This window comes from Schistocerca piceifrons, chromosome 9 (genome assembly GCF_021461385.2).
Source record: "Schistocerca piceifrons isolate TAMUIC-IGC-003096 chromosome 9, iqSchPice1.1, whole genome shotgun sequence".
NCBI lineage: Eukaryota > Metazoa > Arthropoda > Insecta > Orthoptera > Acrididae > Schistocerca > Schistocerca piceifrons.
Window position 1 is genome coordinate 169458623 of NC_060146.1, and position 18335 is coordinate 169476957.

Genomic DNA, 18335 nt, shown 5'->3' on the forward strand with positions numbered 1-18335 from the left:
ACTTTCAGCATGTTTCTCTCTTCTCCAACTCTTCTTATTACTTCCTGATCCCTTACTCGGTCTTCCCATTTCACTTTTTCCATTCTTCTCCATATCCACATCTCTAGTGCCTCCAATCTTCTTGCATCTTCCTTCCTCAATGTCCAGGTCTCTGCACCATATAGTGCCGCAATAAAAATGGGCCATTCTTTCATGAAAATTTACCAGACTCGTCAGACCGTCCTTGTACAATGGTCGTTGTATCACTATACACAGTATAAATACTTTATCTCTGCTACACTAACATCTGCGTAGCCTCTAATATCTGTCATAAACGACTATAATCCCCCACGATGAAGAATAAAACATACCGGCCTGAGGATGTTGAGCTTTTGCTACGGCTCGAGGAAAAAAAAAAAAATTCGCCATGGCATGCGAATAAGGAGTTGCTGCCTGCTAGAGGAAATTTACGGAGTCCCGGAGCAAACGAATGAGCGGCATACAGAATGCGGGGGCCGTGTCCGCCGGCTACAGTACACGCGCCGCACCGCGCCTTTCATAATTTTGGCTGCGCCTGAAAACGCCGGACAAGCGTTTATACGGACGGCGACTCCGCGAAATAAGAAGGGGAAAAAGTGTAGGGAGCAACAGGAAAGGAGAGCAGTTGGGGGGCAGAACGGAAGAATACACAGAGGAGGGGCATAACGGACGGCGACCGGCGGCGCATTGTGTGCATAGCAGGCAGGGCTGCCACAACACGAAAGCACGACCGAGTCGCGCGCGTTTAGAGTATTGTTGGCATCGCAGTAAATCTATTGTCACGACGTCTTCCGGCCCACGTTTGCATTAATATACGTAACGCGGCGAGGCGCAACCGGTATGGGAATCAGTGGCGATATTCCTGGCTTATCTTTCGCAGCGCACCTGGAAACGGTATTGCCAAGGGGACCGCGGCTGATCATCATCACAGATTTCGTCAAATTTGTGACATACGAAGTGCGACTATAAGGTAATGAAACTGATTTTCTTTGCAAGATGTGGCAGCCCTGCAGGCTTGCGTAGGCACAATATCTTTGACCTTGGTCTATAAGCTGCTTCTAGTCCAAGCAGCACATCGAAGGAAACGTTAGCGACCAAGTCCCTACCACGCCGTAGCGGAGAAGCGAGGCAACTGTCCCCCAGTTGAAGCAGCTGATCGCCGCCATTTGCAGGGATGAATCCTAGTACTGGGGTTGTAATTTGAAGTATATGAGACGCAACAAGAGCAAATTGAAGCACAAATGAAACACGTTTGTTTAAAAAAATACTGAGTATTCGAGTCTATTTTAAAAGTATACTGAAATGAAGTTTCCTAATTTCCGAAATACGCCTGCATAGAGATGCGAAATTTAAGAATGTAAGGCTCTTTCCTGACAAGGTGGAGCGAGTTTACATCGAGTTATTTGCATTAGATAATTACATGAAAGTTTTAAAGTAGCAGACAGTACGATTATTATTTAATTCACGTAATTTTCCTGTCAGGTCCTGTTTGCTTTTTGCCGACTACTGTGTACGTTTTGCAGGCTTACTTTTGTTTAGCACAGTATTGTCTACACTCGAATTTTGGTATGATTAATTGTAATAACCCATATCACTTTAAATACCGTACGAATTTCATTCGCACATTAGTTTTTAACGCCGGCCGCGGTGGTCTCGCGGTTCTAGGCGCGCAGTCCGGAACCGTGCGACCGCTACGGTCGCAGGTTCGAATCCTGCCTCGGGCATGGATGTGTGTGATGTCCTTAGGTTAGTTTGGTTTAAGTAGTTCTAAGTTCTAGGGGACTTATGACCACAGCAGTTGAGTCCCATAGTGCTCAGAGCCATTTGAACCATTAGTTTTTAACACTGATAGCACCTCTGAAACTGGTTGAGTTTGCAACATTTGATCAAATATTTGACCATTTACGAAGTATAGTCACTACCTGACAACACGTGTTAAGCATCTAAACGCAATTATTCGACCTACCTCTGATTCATACTTAATACATATATTTGGTTGCCTTGGTAACCTGGAAAAGGGACGTTCAAAATTATACACACTGTCAGTATTTCCACACTATTTAACCTAGGCCTATATTGCACGATTTCAGAACACTATACCTTTTTCAAATGAGTTGGAAATCCAAATATTGTCGGTATAGCATTGTCCTTCAGTTGACGTCTATTTACATAATTTTCCACGTAACAATTTTCTTCAAAATGAAGAGACCACAGCAAATGATTTGCTGTCGGTTGGAAGTTCTCTCTCCGAGTAGTAACTATCCATTTCCGATTTAGAAAATCATTTGTAAGGGGAAACCTAAACAAAAACAAACGCTCATGATGTATTATTTCTCCATGAAAATACTGTGTACAAGTAATAGAAAGTAACAAACAACCAGGAATGACTGATCTGTGAAATGTAACATTGTTTCCGTCTTCGTCTTTGCTTCAATTCTTACTGTTACAATTAAAAGCAGCACACGAGCGTACCATGTTTACGCACTGTTTCCCTCCAAATAGCGGCTTCTATCACGTTCAATGTGGGGACGCGACACTAGCGCCAATGCGCGGTCTAGTTTTTATTTAGTAAGTCTATGTTAGCGACAGCCCCGGACATTTGCACAAGCCCCGCCCATTTACCCCCATCCACACCTACCCCCCACCACACCAACCAAGAGCGCATCAATATGATCTTTGGTAGTCCTCGTCGCTGTCGTGTTTTTGTTCGTCGTTTTTTGTTTTCCCGCGGTTGTTCATACTAGCAGTGTTATGCTGTTAGTACTTCTTAGCAGTTTGTGTAATACTGTCAAAATGAAACATAGATATGCACTCTCAATAAAGTTATCATACACAAGGTACCTAATCTTGACTGCTGTAGCCAACTGCCGTCAAAATTGATATCTAACAGACATTAAAGTGCGAGAAGATGTGTTGGAATGACACTGACGAAATTATGTACATATGTTTAACAATAGGCAGCTCTAAAGCTCTCAAATACTGAAGAATTCAAAGTAATCTCGTGTCTGCTATAAGCAAGCAGTCATAAGAGTTCACAAGCAAAAATTCACCCATTACACAGGCAAATATTAATGAAGAATGTAGCTGTATAAATATCTGACTGCTTGCATTACGCATTTCTACATTATTCCACTGTTATATTCTTTAATCTTAATGAGGTAATCAGAAATAAACCAAGACATCGACTTTGTCTTGTTTATGCACAACATTGACTTTAGACAATCGAGATAATGGACAGCATCCTTGGCGATACTACCAATTAATATTTCCCAACAGAATTTCTTACACTACGCGAGGTGACGGAAATTTGCGCTCACTGCAGTTAACAAATATCAGATTTTTTGATACAGTGCAGATGAAAGCTCATGAAATAAAAAAGACAGTGTGGATATCATTTTTATTTTTCATTCTTATTGATGATTTTTCATCTCTCACATTCAATGAACATGTTTCTAATTCTTTTCACAATGGTACGGGAAAAACTGTATTTCGTACTAACTACTGATTTTCTCCCTTGTTATGACTGGCATATCAGTGATACGAACAACTTTGATGTTGGTACATGCGGCAGACCATGGGCGGAGCTTAGGATACGGATTGGTGTGGAGGGCGGTGATTGGGCGGGACTTGTGCACCGTCCGGGGCTGTCGCTAACGTTACGTCACATCGACGCAACTGCTCAGTCGTCAGTTGTGCTGTAATGAGTTAACACGTGTTTGTGTCTCTCGTCACGGAAATGGAACCGCGACGGTATGCCATTTCTTTCTGCGCTAAATTGGGTGAAAACGCGACGACAACTTACGGTAAGCTTCAGAAGGCTTTTTTTGGAGAGGAGATTATGTCAAGAGCTCAAGTTTTTCGTTGGCATAAATTGTTTAGTGAAGGCAGAACGAATGTTGAAGATGAAGACCGCAGTGGACCCTCAACCTCACAGACGGATGTCAACTTAGCCAGGGTGCGTGAACTCGTACTATTATCCGTGAAAATGATTGCAAATGAACTGAACATCAATTGAGAAACGGTTCGTCTAATAATAACTTAAGATCTTGGTGTGAGAAAGATTTGTGCAAAAATGGTCCCATACTGTTCTGTCAGTACAGCAATTCTTAAGTTCAAAACAAATTTCAGTACTACCACATCCATGCGACTTTTTTATATTTCCAAGAGTGAAAATGGCGGTCAAGGGACACCGTTTTCAAACAACACAAGATGTACAAAAAGCTGTGACGAGGGTCTTGGAGGATATTACGGAAGGTGAGTTCCAGAAATGTTACCATCTATGACAGAAGCCCTGGAAAAAGTTTGTTCAATCAGAAGGGAACTACTTTGAAAGAGACAACATTAAACTTGACTCAAACGGTAAGCAACATTTTTTTTCACATCAGTCTCATTACTTTATTGTCGCACCTCGTATGTAGCGCTTGGCCAGGAATGAAAGCGAAAGAAGTGGGTGATCCAGATGGCCAAGCTTTAAAAGGAAATAACATTCATGACGCGGATTGGGCAAAGCATCAGGCGTTTCTGCCAATATAGCTTCCACACAGAACGCAGTCCGAGGATCGTGGGGTCGAGTTCCTAGGCCGAAACATTTTATTGTATTCAATTTTTACATTCCTTACGTTGGAAATAAACTGAAATAATACTCAACATATCGTACTGGGTAACTGGTAATGCTTCACAGTTGCTAAATGTATATGGAATTGCATATACATCCCATATTTCTTGCCATCCTTCCTCTGCTCATTTTCTCATCCCCCTTCCCTCTACGTACATCTCCTCCTGTCCTCACTTTCTGTACATTACCTCCTACACCCCTTTCTCTGCCCATCTTCCCCTCCCCCTTGTCTATGTCCATTTCTGTCTGAATCTGAATGTTCAGCACAGTATCGTGTAAAAATTGGAAGAACTTTTCTAGATTTGTCGTAACAACACTTCCCCATATATATATATATATATATATATATATATATATATATATTGCACATGTACAGATGTCCCACACATTGCATTTTGAAGAGAAACTCTTAAAGTTTTATATATATATATATATATATATATATATATATATATATATATATATATATTTATTTATTTATTGGATATGCGAACCATGAGTGACCCGGCAGACCTCAATACGGTAATCGAATTCTTGCCATACACGTCCCAGCATGGCATCGTCGACTGCGTCGGTCACTTCCCGTATTCTCTCCCGGCACAGCAACCCGTCGTAACGGATTTGTTGTGCCAGTGGTAAATGGCCTTCCTTGTGGGTGGCTTCTTACCGTACTTGGTTCTAAACATCCGTTGAACAGCTGTAGCTCACTTATTTTTGTCGAACTCCAACACACAGAAAGCTCCGCAACTGAACTCGCCATGTTTGCAACTAGCGCTGACTAGCGGCAAATTATCAAACTACGCTGTGGCGATCTACACGAAAAAAAAAAAGATCTGCCAGAGATTCTCTTCAAAATCACATGTGTATGATGTCTGTACAATGTTTGGTTCTTGTGCAATGAATAGCCGGCCGGTGTGGCCGTGCGGTTCTAAGCGCTTCAGTTTGGAACCGCGTGACCGCTACGGTCGCAGGTTCGAATCCTGCCTCGGGCATGGATGTGTGTGATGTCGTTAGGTTTAAGTAGTTCTAAGTTCTAGGGGACTGATGACCTCAGTAGTTAAGTCCCATAGTGCTCAGAGCCATTTGAACCATTTGCAATGAATAATTGAAAGTGTTCACGGACTTTATGTACACAATGTATATAGCCTATGTCCGTCTGAACGCTCATTAGAGAGTCGTGTAAAAATTTGTAGTAAATCAGTAAAGAACTTTTCGCGATTTACCGTAACAACATTCCTCTTTTATATATTATATATACACTATGTGATGAAAAGTATCCGGACACCCCCAAAAATATATGTTTTTCATATCGAGCTGCCACCTCCTGGCAGATACTCCATATCAGCGACCTCAGTAGTCATTAGACATCGTGAGAGAGCGGAATGGGGCGCTCCGCGAAACTCGTGTACTTCGAATGTGGTTAGGGGTTAGGTGTCACTTGTGTCATACGTCTGTAGGTGAAATCACAACACTCCTAAACATCCCTAGGTCCACTGTTTCCAATGTGATAGCGAAGCGGAAACGTGAAGGGACACCTACAGCACGAAAACTAACACCCCGACCTCGTCTGTTGACTGACAGAGATCGCCGACACTTGCAGAGGGTCGTAATGTGTATTTAGGCAGACATTTATCCAGACCATCACACAGGAATTCCAGACTGAATCACGATCCACTGCAAGTACTATGACAGTTAAGCGGGCCGTAAGTAAACTTGGATTTCATGGTCGAGCGGCTGCTCATAAGCCACACATCACACCCGTAAATGCCAAACGACGCCTCGCTTGGTGTAAGGAAAGTAAACATAGACGATTGAACAGTGGAAAAACGTTGTGTGGAGTGACGGATCACGGTACACAATGTGGCGATCCGATGGCAGGGTGTGGGTGTGGCGAATGCCCGGTATACGTCATCTGCCAGCGTGTGTAGTGCCAACAGTAAAATTCTGTGGCGGTCGTGTTATGGTATGGTCGTGTTTTTCATGGAGCGGGCTTGCACCCCTTGTTGTCCTACGTGGAACTATCACAGAACAAACCAACATTGATGTTTTAAGCACCTTCATGCTTCCCACTGTTGAAGAGCAATTCGGGGATGGTGATTGCATCTTTCAACACGATCGAGCACCTATCCATAATGCACGGCCTGTGGCGGAGTGGTTACACGACATTAACATCTGTATGATGGACTGACCTGCACAGAGTCCTGACCTGAATCCTATAGCATACCTTTGGGATAGTCTGGAACGCCCACTTCGTGCGAGGCCTCACCGACCGACATCGCTACCTCTCCTCAATGCAGGACTCCGTGAAGAATGGGCTGCCATTCCCCAAGTAACCTTCCAGCTCCTGATTGAACATGTGCCTGCGAGAGTGGAAGCTGTCATGGACCCACATCATATTGAATTCCAGCATTCCCGATGGAGGGTGCCACGAAATTGTCATTTTCAGCCAGGTGTCCGGATACTTTTGATCACATAGTTTATACATATATATATGTTTATATATATGTCAAACCGATTTTTTTGTTATGAAAACATGTCAGTGCAGAACTGTAAAACTGAACACAATAACTTTTTTATTTTCTTTTTCATACCAAAAATACCATTACCATCCACAACTACGAAAACAACGAACAAAAAAATCAGCCAAATCGGTCGAGACATTCTCAGCAGTCCATCTTACACAATGATTTTAATTTAAGACTTTTCTGTTGGATTTTCCAAAAGTTTTCTTTCATACAAACCGTGTCTTATCAACTACGAACAAAACAAAAACAAAAATCAACCAAATAAGTCAACCCGTCGTCAGGCGATGAACTTTCATACAACCTGCAATCGATTTTTATTTAAATAGATTTATCCACACTGTCATAAAAGGCATAAAAAGAAAGGCAAAGAAAAATTTTGAGCCGAGGATTCAAAAAATAGCGGATAAATACGCAGCAAATATAGGAATGTTGTCATTATTTCATCAAAATTTGGGAAACTCGGAAAAGCCTTATACAGGATGCGGTACGGCAACTTCCCTATGTGAAGTTTGCACAACGGAATGATCGCAGCAATCACAGCGAAACACATATCGTGGCAAAAAAATTGATTTGTGGAGCTTTGGGTCTTCTGTATCTGCGTCACAAACTTTCCCTTCTCAGTCGATTGCACTGCTTTTTGTTCTTTGGCGCCTTACTATGCATATCTTGCTCACGTTTGGAATTCACCCAGCACGTAGAACGATCTCACCAGCAGTAGTAAAAGCGCCGTTCACCGTAACCGAATTAAATAATTGTGATAATTTTGATGGAACAGGAGGCAGCATCAGCATTGACAGTTGCTACTTCTCAAGGACCAACTATTTGGCAGACTTTCTTCGACGCTCGCACACACTGGTTCGGAATCGGTAGAAGTCGCCTAATACATAACTTCGGGCACTTGTTCTTTTGTTTGCTCCAGCGCCAATCTCGACAGCCCACGAAATCCTTTATTACACTTAATAATGCCAACTACAATAGTACAGACAGTATCTTTATAGTATTTGCTTTGCTTTTGAGATTTACAAATTTTAGAGAAGTACGGAGAAACACTTCTTCCTAACGCTATTCAAATTGCAGCTGAACGCGCAACTGTGTGCCGGACCGCGACCAACTGAGCCACCCAAGCACGACTCACTTGCCCGCGAAAGGCAAAGGCCCCGAGTTCGAGTCTCGCTCCGGCACACAGTTTTAATCTGTCAGGAAGTTTCATATCAGCCCACAATCCGCTGCAGAGTGAAAATCTCATTCTAGTCTACCTATGTTTAACATCACTAATTCCTGGAGCAGAGAATGGCTCCAGACTGTCCCAGCAAGATTTAACTTATTACATTGTATTAAGGAGACAGTCGCTGCTGGGTTTGATCAACGCCGCAAGGTATGGTCAACTCTCAACCGTCTGAGGACAGGACATGGAAGACGAGCAGATCCACTTTTTAAACTGTGAGTGCCGTCCTTACCAGCATGACTGCGGCACACCGAGGCAGGCTGTCCAACACAAAAAAGAAGTTCAAATGGCTCTGAGCACTATGGGACTTAACATCTCAGGTCATCAGTCCCCTTTACTTTCGAATTCGTTGAACGGCTCTCGCATAGCCATCCTCTCGCTACATTTCGCTTCGTGTAATTTTTGTTTCTCTGCAAGACTTTGGCTACGTTTATGTTTCCTGCGAAGTTCCCTTTGCTTCCGTAGCAATTTTCTAACTCGGTTGTTGTACCACGGTTGCTCTTTTCCATCCCTTACGATCTTGCTTGGCACATATTCATCTAATGTATATTGTATTATTGTATGTAACGGACAAAAGTTAGACAGAATGGTTTTTCTTGATTTCTATCAGCAAATTAAACTGTGTGGTTCACTCATATACCGAATTAACATTATTTTAGATCATTTGACTGTAATTAACAGGAAGTTATAACTAGAAAACCTGCCGTTGTGAATTAATATACTGTCGCAAATTTCAGTTAAATTTATAATTTCATTCTCGTGATTGCATTATTACACTGCCAGGGTTGTAGCCTCTCCCCGATGTTGTTCAATCTGTATATTGAGCAAGCAGTAAAGGAAACAAAAGAAAAATCCGGGGTAGGTATTAAAATTCATGGAGAAGAAATAAAAACTTTGATGTTCGCCGATGACATTGTAATTCTGTCAGAGACAGCAAAGGACTTGGAAGAGCAGTTGAATGGAATGGACAGTGTCTTGAAAGGAGGATATAAGATGAACATCAACAAAAGCAAAACAAGGATAATGGAATGTAGTCTAATTAAGTCGGGTGATGCTGAGGGAATTAGATTAGGAAATGAGGCACTTAAAGTAGTAAAGGAGTTTTGCTATTTGGGGAGCAAAATAACTGATGATAGTCGAAGTAGAGAGGATATAAAATGTAGGCTGGCAATGGCAAGGAAAGCGTTTCTGAAGAAGAGAAATTTGTTAACATCCAGTATTGATTTAAGTGTCAGGAAGTCATTTCTGAAAGTATTCGTATGGAGTGTAGCCATGTATGGAAGTGAAACATGGACGATAAATAGTTTGGACAAGAAGAGAATAGAAGCTTTCGAAATGTGGTGCTACAGAAGAATGCTGAAGATTAGATGGGTAGATCACATAACTAATGAGGAGGTATTGAATAGGATTGGGGAGGAGAGAAGTTTGTGGCACAACTTGACCAGAAGAAGGGATCGGTTGGTAGGACATGTTCTGAGGCATCAAGGGATCACCAATTTAGTATTGGAGGGCAGCGTGGAGGGTAAAAATCGTAGAGGGAGACCAAGAGATGAATACACTAAGCAGATTCAGAAGGATGTAGGTTGCAGTAGGTACTGGGAGATGAAAAAGCTTGCACAGGATAGAGTAGCATGGAGAGCTGCATCAAACCAGTCTCAGGACTGAAGACCACAACAACAACAACAACAAATATAAATGTCAGGACAAATATCTACGTTGTAATTAAACCAATAATTAAATAGTAAAATTCTTAAATTTCTACGTACCTAAAAAACAGGCTTTTGGAACATTTATCAGTCATCTGATGTATTCAACGTGACTTGTGCGCTTTACGAAATTATAATTAGAATTAGACCAGTTGTAATTAACTTTTTCAATGACGATTCTCGAACATACTGATGTAAACACTATCGATGTTCAGTCAATTTGATACTACGAAATTAAATACTGAAATTCCGTTTTCGCATTTTATACTGTACCTCAGTTAATGTTAGCAATAAAATGAAACGTGACATCAAGATGTAGTTAATGATTTTATGATAGGTATTGTTATTGTAACTTCATAATCAAATCTTCACACAAAAGTCAGAAGAACGGTATTGAGAAATGTATGCAGAATGAATCACCACTCTTTGTCTTTAAAACCGTACCAACAAGGGAACCTCCCCATCGCGCCCCCCTCATATTTAGTTATAAGTTGGCACAGTGGATAGGCCTTGAAAAACTGAACACAAATCAATCGAGAAAACAGGAAGAAGTTATGTGGAAGTATGAAAAAAAATAAGCAAAATATACAAACTGAGTAGTCCATGCCAACATAGGCAACATCTCCGAGAAAATGCGCTCATGAGCGCCGTGGTCCCGTGGTTAGCGTGAGCAACTGCAGTAGGAGAGGTCCTTGGATCAAGTCTTCCCTCGAGTGAAAATTTTAATTTTTTATTTTCAGACAATTATTATCTGTCCGTTCGTTCATTGACGTCTATGTTCACTGTAACAAGTTTAGTGTCTGTGTTTTGCGACCGCACCGCTAAACCGTGTGATTAGTAGACGAAAGGACGTGCCTATCCAATGGGAACCGAAAAAGTTTGATCGCAAGGTCACACGTCAACCGATTCCTCCACAGGAAAACACGTCTGATATATTCTATACGACACTGGTGACGGCATGTGCGTCTAACTTGTACACTTGTGGCGAATGGGTAAAAAGATTCTTCTACCTTGCCCGATTTAGGTTTTCTTGTGGATGTGATAATCACACCCAAAACAGTGATCGCATTGGACGGACAGATAATAATTGTCTGAAAATAAAAAATTAAAATTTTCACGCGAGGGTAGATTTGAACCAAGGACCTCTCGTACTGCAGCTGCTCACGCTAACCACGGGACCACGGCGCTCGTGAGCCCACATTTTCCTTGATGTTGCATATCATATGCATAGACTATTCAGTTTGTATATTTTGCTTATTTTTTTCATACTTCCACGCAATTTCTTCCTGTTTTCTCGATTGATCTGTGTTCAGTTCTTCAAGGCCTATCCACTGTGCCAACTTATAACTAAATCTGAGGGGGGGTGCGATGGGGAGGTTCCCTTGTAAGTGTTTGTTGCAAATCATTACTTTTTCATTTTAAATCAGTAAATAACTGTTATTGACAACAGGCCAAAGAACATGTTTTGTTAACGTAGGGTATATACTGAGCGTTGCAAAGCACAAGCACTTGAAGTCAGTCGCAGTTTGGCCAATACAAGGACGCAAAGTCTGTATCAGTTGCTGTCAGTCATGTTGGTAGAAGACAATTTATGTGTGAACCTCCTTGTAAATGCTTACGAAAAATTCATCTGCAGTTAAAAGCATTTATCAGTATGTTGGAAAATATTATTTTAACATCCAAGTTTTCATCACGTCCGAAGTCCAAGTAAATCTGCAATATACATCACCTATTCCCGACATATTTTGCATACAGTGTCCACATATACCACTGAATGTACCTATAAAATTCTATCGTTCTATGGTATTTAGCGCACGAGATATGAAGTCATGAACATTGAGTCGTGTGCAAAGGTAGTTTTTCTTAAAACAGAGCGCAAATTACCCGGACTATACTCATCCTATCTTTCATAATCAGAGCACTTAGCGGCTCACACCAACCTTTAAACACGATTAAAACCTAATGATATTTTGTCTAAAAATGACATGGTGAGAGCGTGACTGTGTACAATTAATGTAGGTTTATTCTTACAAAGAAGAAGACAGCAGCCAGCCACTATTAATACTGCTATTTATTTAAATGAATAGCGCTATAACCGGTTTCGAACTGACAAGTTCATCATCAGACAGCTGTTCACAAGATTTACAAGATGCAGTTTACATAATCGCCAGTTTCCGATTTTTATTCTCCCACTGTGGAGAAATGTTCTTGGTGTGTTGGTGCCCTACGGTAGAAAACAGTGTTAGAAGCGCCATATGTGAACATAACTAATCTCCAAACAATGAAATACAGAGTAAACAAATATGTGACGTTAAGTGTTTACGGTACTTACATCGTTAATTCCACGCAATTTTGTTGCGACGTTGCAGGATTGTATTTTTCAAATATTTCAAAATATTTGCAGCAATTACATGATTTGTACATCATCATATTGTGCAACGCACCACACACACACACACACACACACACACACACACACACAACAAAAATTATTTGCCATATGTGAAGTTGACATACCATATTCAACGAGGATGCTCATAATGTAACGTTTATTCTTTGTAATATAAATTCTTGTAATGTTACCTTGATTCTTTGCGAAGAAAAGAAAAAAATAAATAAAATTTCACTGTCAAATTAAAGTAATGTAGATATTGTATTACAAGAACTTCTTTGGCCCTCCTTTACACCAAAATATAGCTACCTGCTTAGTCACACATTACTGCAACTATACTTCATTCAAAATTTCAGTGCGCCATATGATATAGTTGTTACTGTCATATTATTCATTTTATCTCACCTCTGTGTTGCTCCCTGTATATAGCACCGTATTTAGATAATACCATGCAAGTAGCATTCACACAAGCTGGTTACTACATCTGTTAACTTCATATGTAATATTATATGCTCATTATGTAAGGTTTATCTTTGTGTATTAATTTTGATTATGTTATGTCTATTCTTTAAAAACAATCATACTGTGAAATCAAAGCAATCTGTATATTGTAATATCTCTGAGAGATTACATCACTGGCACTGTAGAATTTGTAAAACTGCAGTCTTTGTGTCAACTTCCCATGTGGCAAATACTGTCTGGTGTGTGTGTGTGTGTGTGTGTGTGTGTGTGTGTGTGTGGTGCTTTGCACAATATGATGATGTGCAAATCATGCAAGTGCTGCAAATATTTTGAAATATTTTAAAAATACAATCCTGCAACTTCGCAACAAAATTGCGTGGAATTTTCAATGAAAGTACCACAAACACTTAACGTCACATATTTGTTTACTCTGTCTTTCATTGTTTGGAGGTTAGTTATGTTCACATATGGCGCTTCTAACGCAGTTTTATACCGTAGGGCACCAACACACAAGGAACATTTCACCACAGTGGGAGAATAAAAATCGAAAAGTGACGCTTATGTAAAGTGCATCTCGTAAATCTTGTGAACAGCCGTCTGATAATAAACTTGTGAGTTCGAAATCGGTTACGGCGCAATTTACTTAAATAAATAGCAGTATTAATAGTGGCCGGTTGCTGTCTTCTTCTTTGTAAGAATCAACCTACATTAACAATTCAAACCTTTTCTAAACTTTTCCATTAGCCTACTCGCTAATAATCCGAAACTAATAAATCCGAGGTAATTATGGTTTTATGTCTTCAGCCATAAGGATTTTACATGCTCAACAACAAGTATTGAACACATTAACTCATTCGGAAAGTATTCAGACGTCTGAGAGTAAGTGAGCTGGATTCTTTACAAAATGGAGTGTTGGATTCTTTACTAGTTTGCCCCTGAAGGAGACAGTCTTGGAGATGTGTCCGCTTGCACGTACCAGTAGCAAATCACCCTGCGACGGTGTCTGCATGCTCTCCAGACGTGCGCTCGTATTTTTAGCGTCCCCTGCAAAAGTGGCTCGAAAATAAACGCGTACACGTGCGTGCAGGCTCGCCCAACAAAAGGCCGAGACAGATGCACCGGATGAACCCCGTGCTTCATGCAAGTCACAAATGCAGTGCGTTCCTTACCGTCTAGACACCAAACGTTGACCGCTCCTCGCATTTTGCTCCAGAGAAACGGCAATACAACCCAGACGTTCAAGGTCACTACAGGCTTCGATTTCTGGAGAATCGTATCAAATATCAGCGTTAGACAAGTTGAGTATTATTTTGGGGAGGAAATCTCTCTTCCACTGTTTCACTCCGATAAGGATACCACTTACGTTTCGGACAACTTTGCTTACACTATCCCTTTTCTAGTTCATATCTGCATTACCTAATTTTCATATTTCCGGAGTAGGTATACTGTGTTGTACAAGCCCTCCACAATTCCGCCATTATTTTGTTTCCTCAAAGGCAAAACACTTTGCTAGTGCAGTAACCATGAAGGGGTCACAGTGATACACTCCTGGAAATTGAAATAAGAACACCGTGAATTCATTGTCCCAGGAAGGGGAAACTTTATTGACACATTCCTGGGGTCAGATACATCACATGATCACACTGACAGAACCACAGGCACATAGACACAGGCAACAGAGCATGCACAATGTCGGCACTAGTACAGTGTATATCCACCTTTCGCAGCAATGCAGGCTGCTATTCTCCCATGGAGACGATCGTAGAGATGCTGGATGTAGTCCTGTGGAACGGCTTGCCATGCCATTTCCACCTGGCGCCTCAGTTGGACCAGCGTTCGTGCTGGACGTGCAGACCGCGTGAGACGACGCTTCATCCAGTCCCAAACATGCTCAATGGGGGACAGATCCGGAGATCTTGCTGGCCAGGGTAGTTGACTTACACCTTCTAGAGCACGTTGGGTGGCACGGGATACATGCGGACGTGCATTGTCCTGTTGGAACAGCAAGTTCCCTTGCCGGTCTAGGAATGGTAGAACGATGGGTTCGATGACGGTTTGGATGTACCGTGCACTATTCAGTGTCCCCTCGACGATCACCAGTGGTGTACGGCCAGTGTAGGAGATCGCTCCCCACACCATGATGCCGGGTGTTGGCCCTGTGTGCCTCGGTCGTATGCAGTCCTGATTGTGGCGCTCACCTGCACGGCGCCAAACACGCATACGACCATCATTGGCACCAAGGCAGAAGCGACTCTCATCGCTGAAGACGACACGTCTCCATTCGTCCCTCCATTCACGCCTGTCGCGACACCACTGGAGGCGGGCTGAACGATGTTGGGGCGTGAGCGGAAGACGGCCTAACGGTGTGCGGGACCGTAGCCCAGCTTCATGGAGACGGTTGCGAATGGTCCTCGCCGATACCCCAGGAGCAACAGTGTCCCTAATTTGCTGGGAAGTGGCGGTGCGGTCCCCTACGGCACTGCGTAGGATCCTACGGTCTTGGCGTGCATCCGTGCGTCGCTGCGGTCCGGTCCCAGGTCGACGGGCACGTGCACCTTCCGCCGACCACTGGCGACAACATCGATGTACTGTGGAGGCCTCACGCCCCACGTGTTGAGCAATTCGGCGGTACGTCCACCCGGCCTCCCGCATGCCCACTATACGCCCTCGCTCAAAGTCCGTCAACTGCACATACGGTTCACGTCCACGCTGTCGCGGCATGCTACCAGTGTTAAAGACTGCGATGGAGCTCCGTATGCCACGCAAACTGGCTGACACTGACGGCGGCGGTGCACAAATGCTGCGCAGCTAGCGCCATTCGACGGCCAACACCGCGGTTCCTGGTGTGTCCGCTGTGCCGTGCGTGTGATCATTGCTTGTACAGCCCTCTCGCAGTGTCCGGAGCAAGTATGGTGGGTCTGACACACCGGTGTCAATGTGTTCTTTTTTCCATTTCCAGGAGTGTATTATCCATATTCGACAGTGCGAGTCACTGTAGGACAACAAGTGTCTGGCGCAGTTGTTAGATCGGTTACTGCTGCTACAGTGGCAGGTTACCAAGATTTAAGTGAGTTTGAACGCTTGTTATAGTCGGCGCTCGAGCGACGGGACACAGCATCTCCGAGGTAGCGATGAAGTGGGAATTTTCCCGTACGACCATTTCACGAGTGTAACATGAATATCAGGAATCCGGTAAGACATCGAATATCCGACATGCTGCGGCGGTAAAATGATCTTGCAAGAACGCGACCACCGACGACTGAAGAGAATCGTTCAATGTGACAAAAGTGCAACCCTTCCCCAAATTGCAGCAGATTTATATGCTGGCCATCAACATGTGTTAGCGCGCAAACCATTCAAATGAAACATCATCTATATGTAGTTTCAGAGTCGAAGGGCGACTCGTGTACACGTGATGACTGCACGACGCAAAGCCGTTCGCCTCGCCTGGGCCCGTCAACAACGACATTGGACTGTTGATTGGTTCAAATGGCTCTGAGCACTATGGGACTTAACATCTGAGGTCATCAGTCCCCTAGAACTTAGAACTACTTAAACCTAACTAACCTAAGGACATCACACACATCCATGCCCGAGGCAGGATTCGAACCTGCGACCGTAGCGGCCGCGCGGTTCCAGACTGAAGCGCCTAGAACCGCTCAGCCACACCGGCCGGCGGACTGTTGATGACTGGAAACATGTTGCCTTGTCGGCCGAGTCATGTCTCATATTGTATCGAGCAGATGGACGTGTAAGGGTATGGTGACAACCTCATGAATCCATGGACCCTGCATGTCAGCAGGAGACTATTCAAGGTGGTGGAGGCTCTGTCATGGTTTGGGGCGTGTGTAGTTGGAATAATATGGGACCTCTAACACGTCTAGATACGACTATGACAGGTGACATACACGTAAGTATACTGTCTGATCTTCTGCATCCATTCATGTCCATTGTGCGTCCCCACGGACTTAAGCAATTACAACAGGATAATGCGACACCCCACACGTCCAGAATTGCTACAGAGTGGCTCCAGGAACCCACTTCTGAGTTCAAACACTTTCGCTGATCGGAAAACTCCCCAGACATGAACATTATTGAGCATATCTGGTGTAAGTAGGCTGTTTAGGTTTTTATGTTGTGTAAGTAGGCTGTTCAGGTTTCTATGTTGGTAACGCGACGTAGCGCTCTTTATGAAAATCACTGGCTGTGCTGTGTGCAGTCTGTAGCTGGTTGGCATTGTTGTAATATTCGCTGTTGTAGTGTTGGGCAGTTGGCTGTTAACAGCTCGTAGCGTTGCGCAGTTGGAGGTGAGCCGCCAGCAGTTGTGGATGTGGGGAGAGAGGTGGTGGAGTTTTGAGAGCGGATGATCTGGACGTGTGTCCATCGGAGACAGTAAATTTGTAAGACTGGATGTCATGAATTGATATATATATATTTTGAATTTTGAACACTATTAACGTAAATACATTGTTTGTTCTGTATCAAAATATTTCATTTGCTTCGTATGCCTACCAGTAGGTAGTGCCTTCAGTAGTTAGAATCTTTTATTTAGCTGGCAGTAGTGGCGCTCGCTGTATTGCAGTAGTTCGAGTATCGGAGATTTTTGTGAGGTAAGTGATTCATGAAAGTTATAGGTTATTGTTAGTCAGTGCCATTCTTTTGTAGGGATTTTTGAAAGTCAGATTGCGTTGCGCTAAAAAATATTGTGTGTCCGTTTAGTGTTGATCAGAATAAGTAAAGAGCGAAATGTCTGAGTACATTCAGTTCTGCTCAGCTGTTTGAAAATCAAATAACGTAAGGCGTTTACCAGCACAGTAATTCAATAATTTTTCTAAGAGGACGTTTCATACTGGGATGCCTTGCAAGGTTCTGTTCATAAGAGATCTCCACCCCCTCGGACTCTTATGGATTTATGGACAGCCCTGCAGGATTCATGGTGTCAGTTTACTCTAGTACTACTTCAGACACTTCAGACATTAGTCGAGTTCATGCCTCGTCGTGTTGCGGCACTTCTGCGTGCTCGTGAGTGCCCTACACGATATTAGGCTGGTGTACCATTTTCTCTGGCTCTTCAGCGTATTTTCTCCCATATATATATATATCCCGTAATAATGCTCAAATATTTTGTGAAGTGATTTGTCTAAGAGAAAGGTAAAAAATAGATAAGTGAAACATTTGATTCGTGTTTGAATCATGTATAGGAAATGTGGTGCCATCTCAGAATTTAAAGCTCAATCTTTGAATTTTAGAGGGTACTAGAGGCTATTTGGCTCGTAGATTTCGACGAGTATTCAAAGGCATGTCAAATGTTTCTCTAGTCTATTGTATTTCCTACTTTTAGACAAATCATTTCACAAAGCATTCTAACTTTTTAAGTATTTTTTATTTTTGG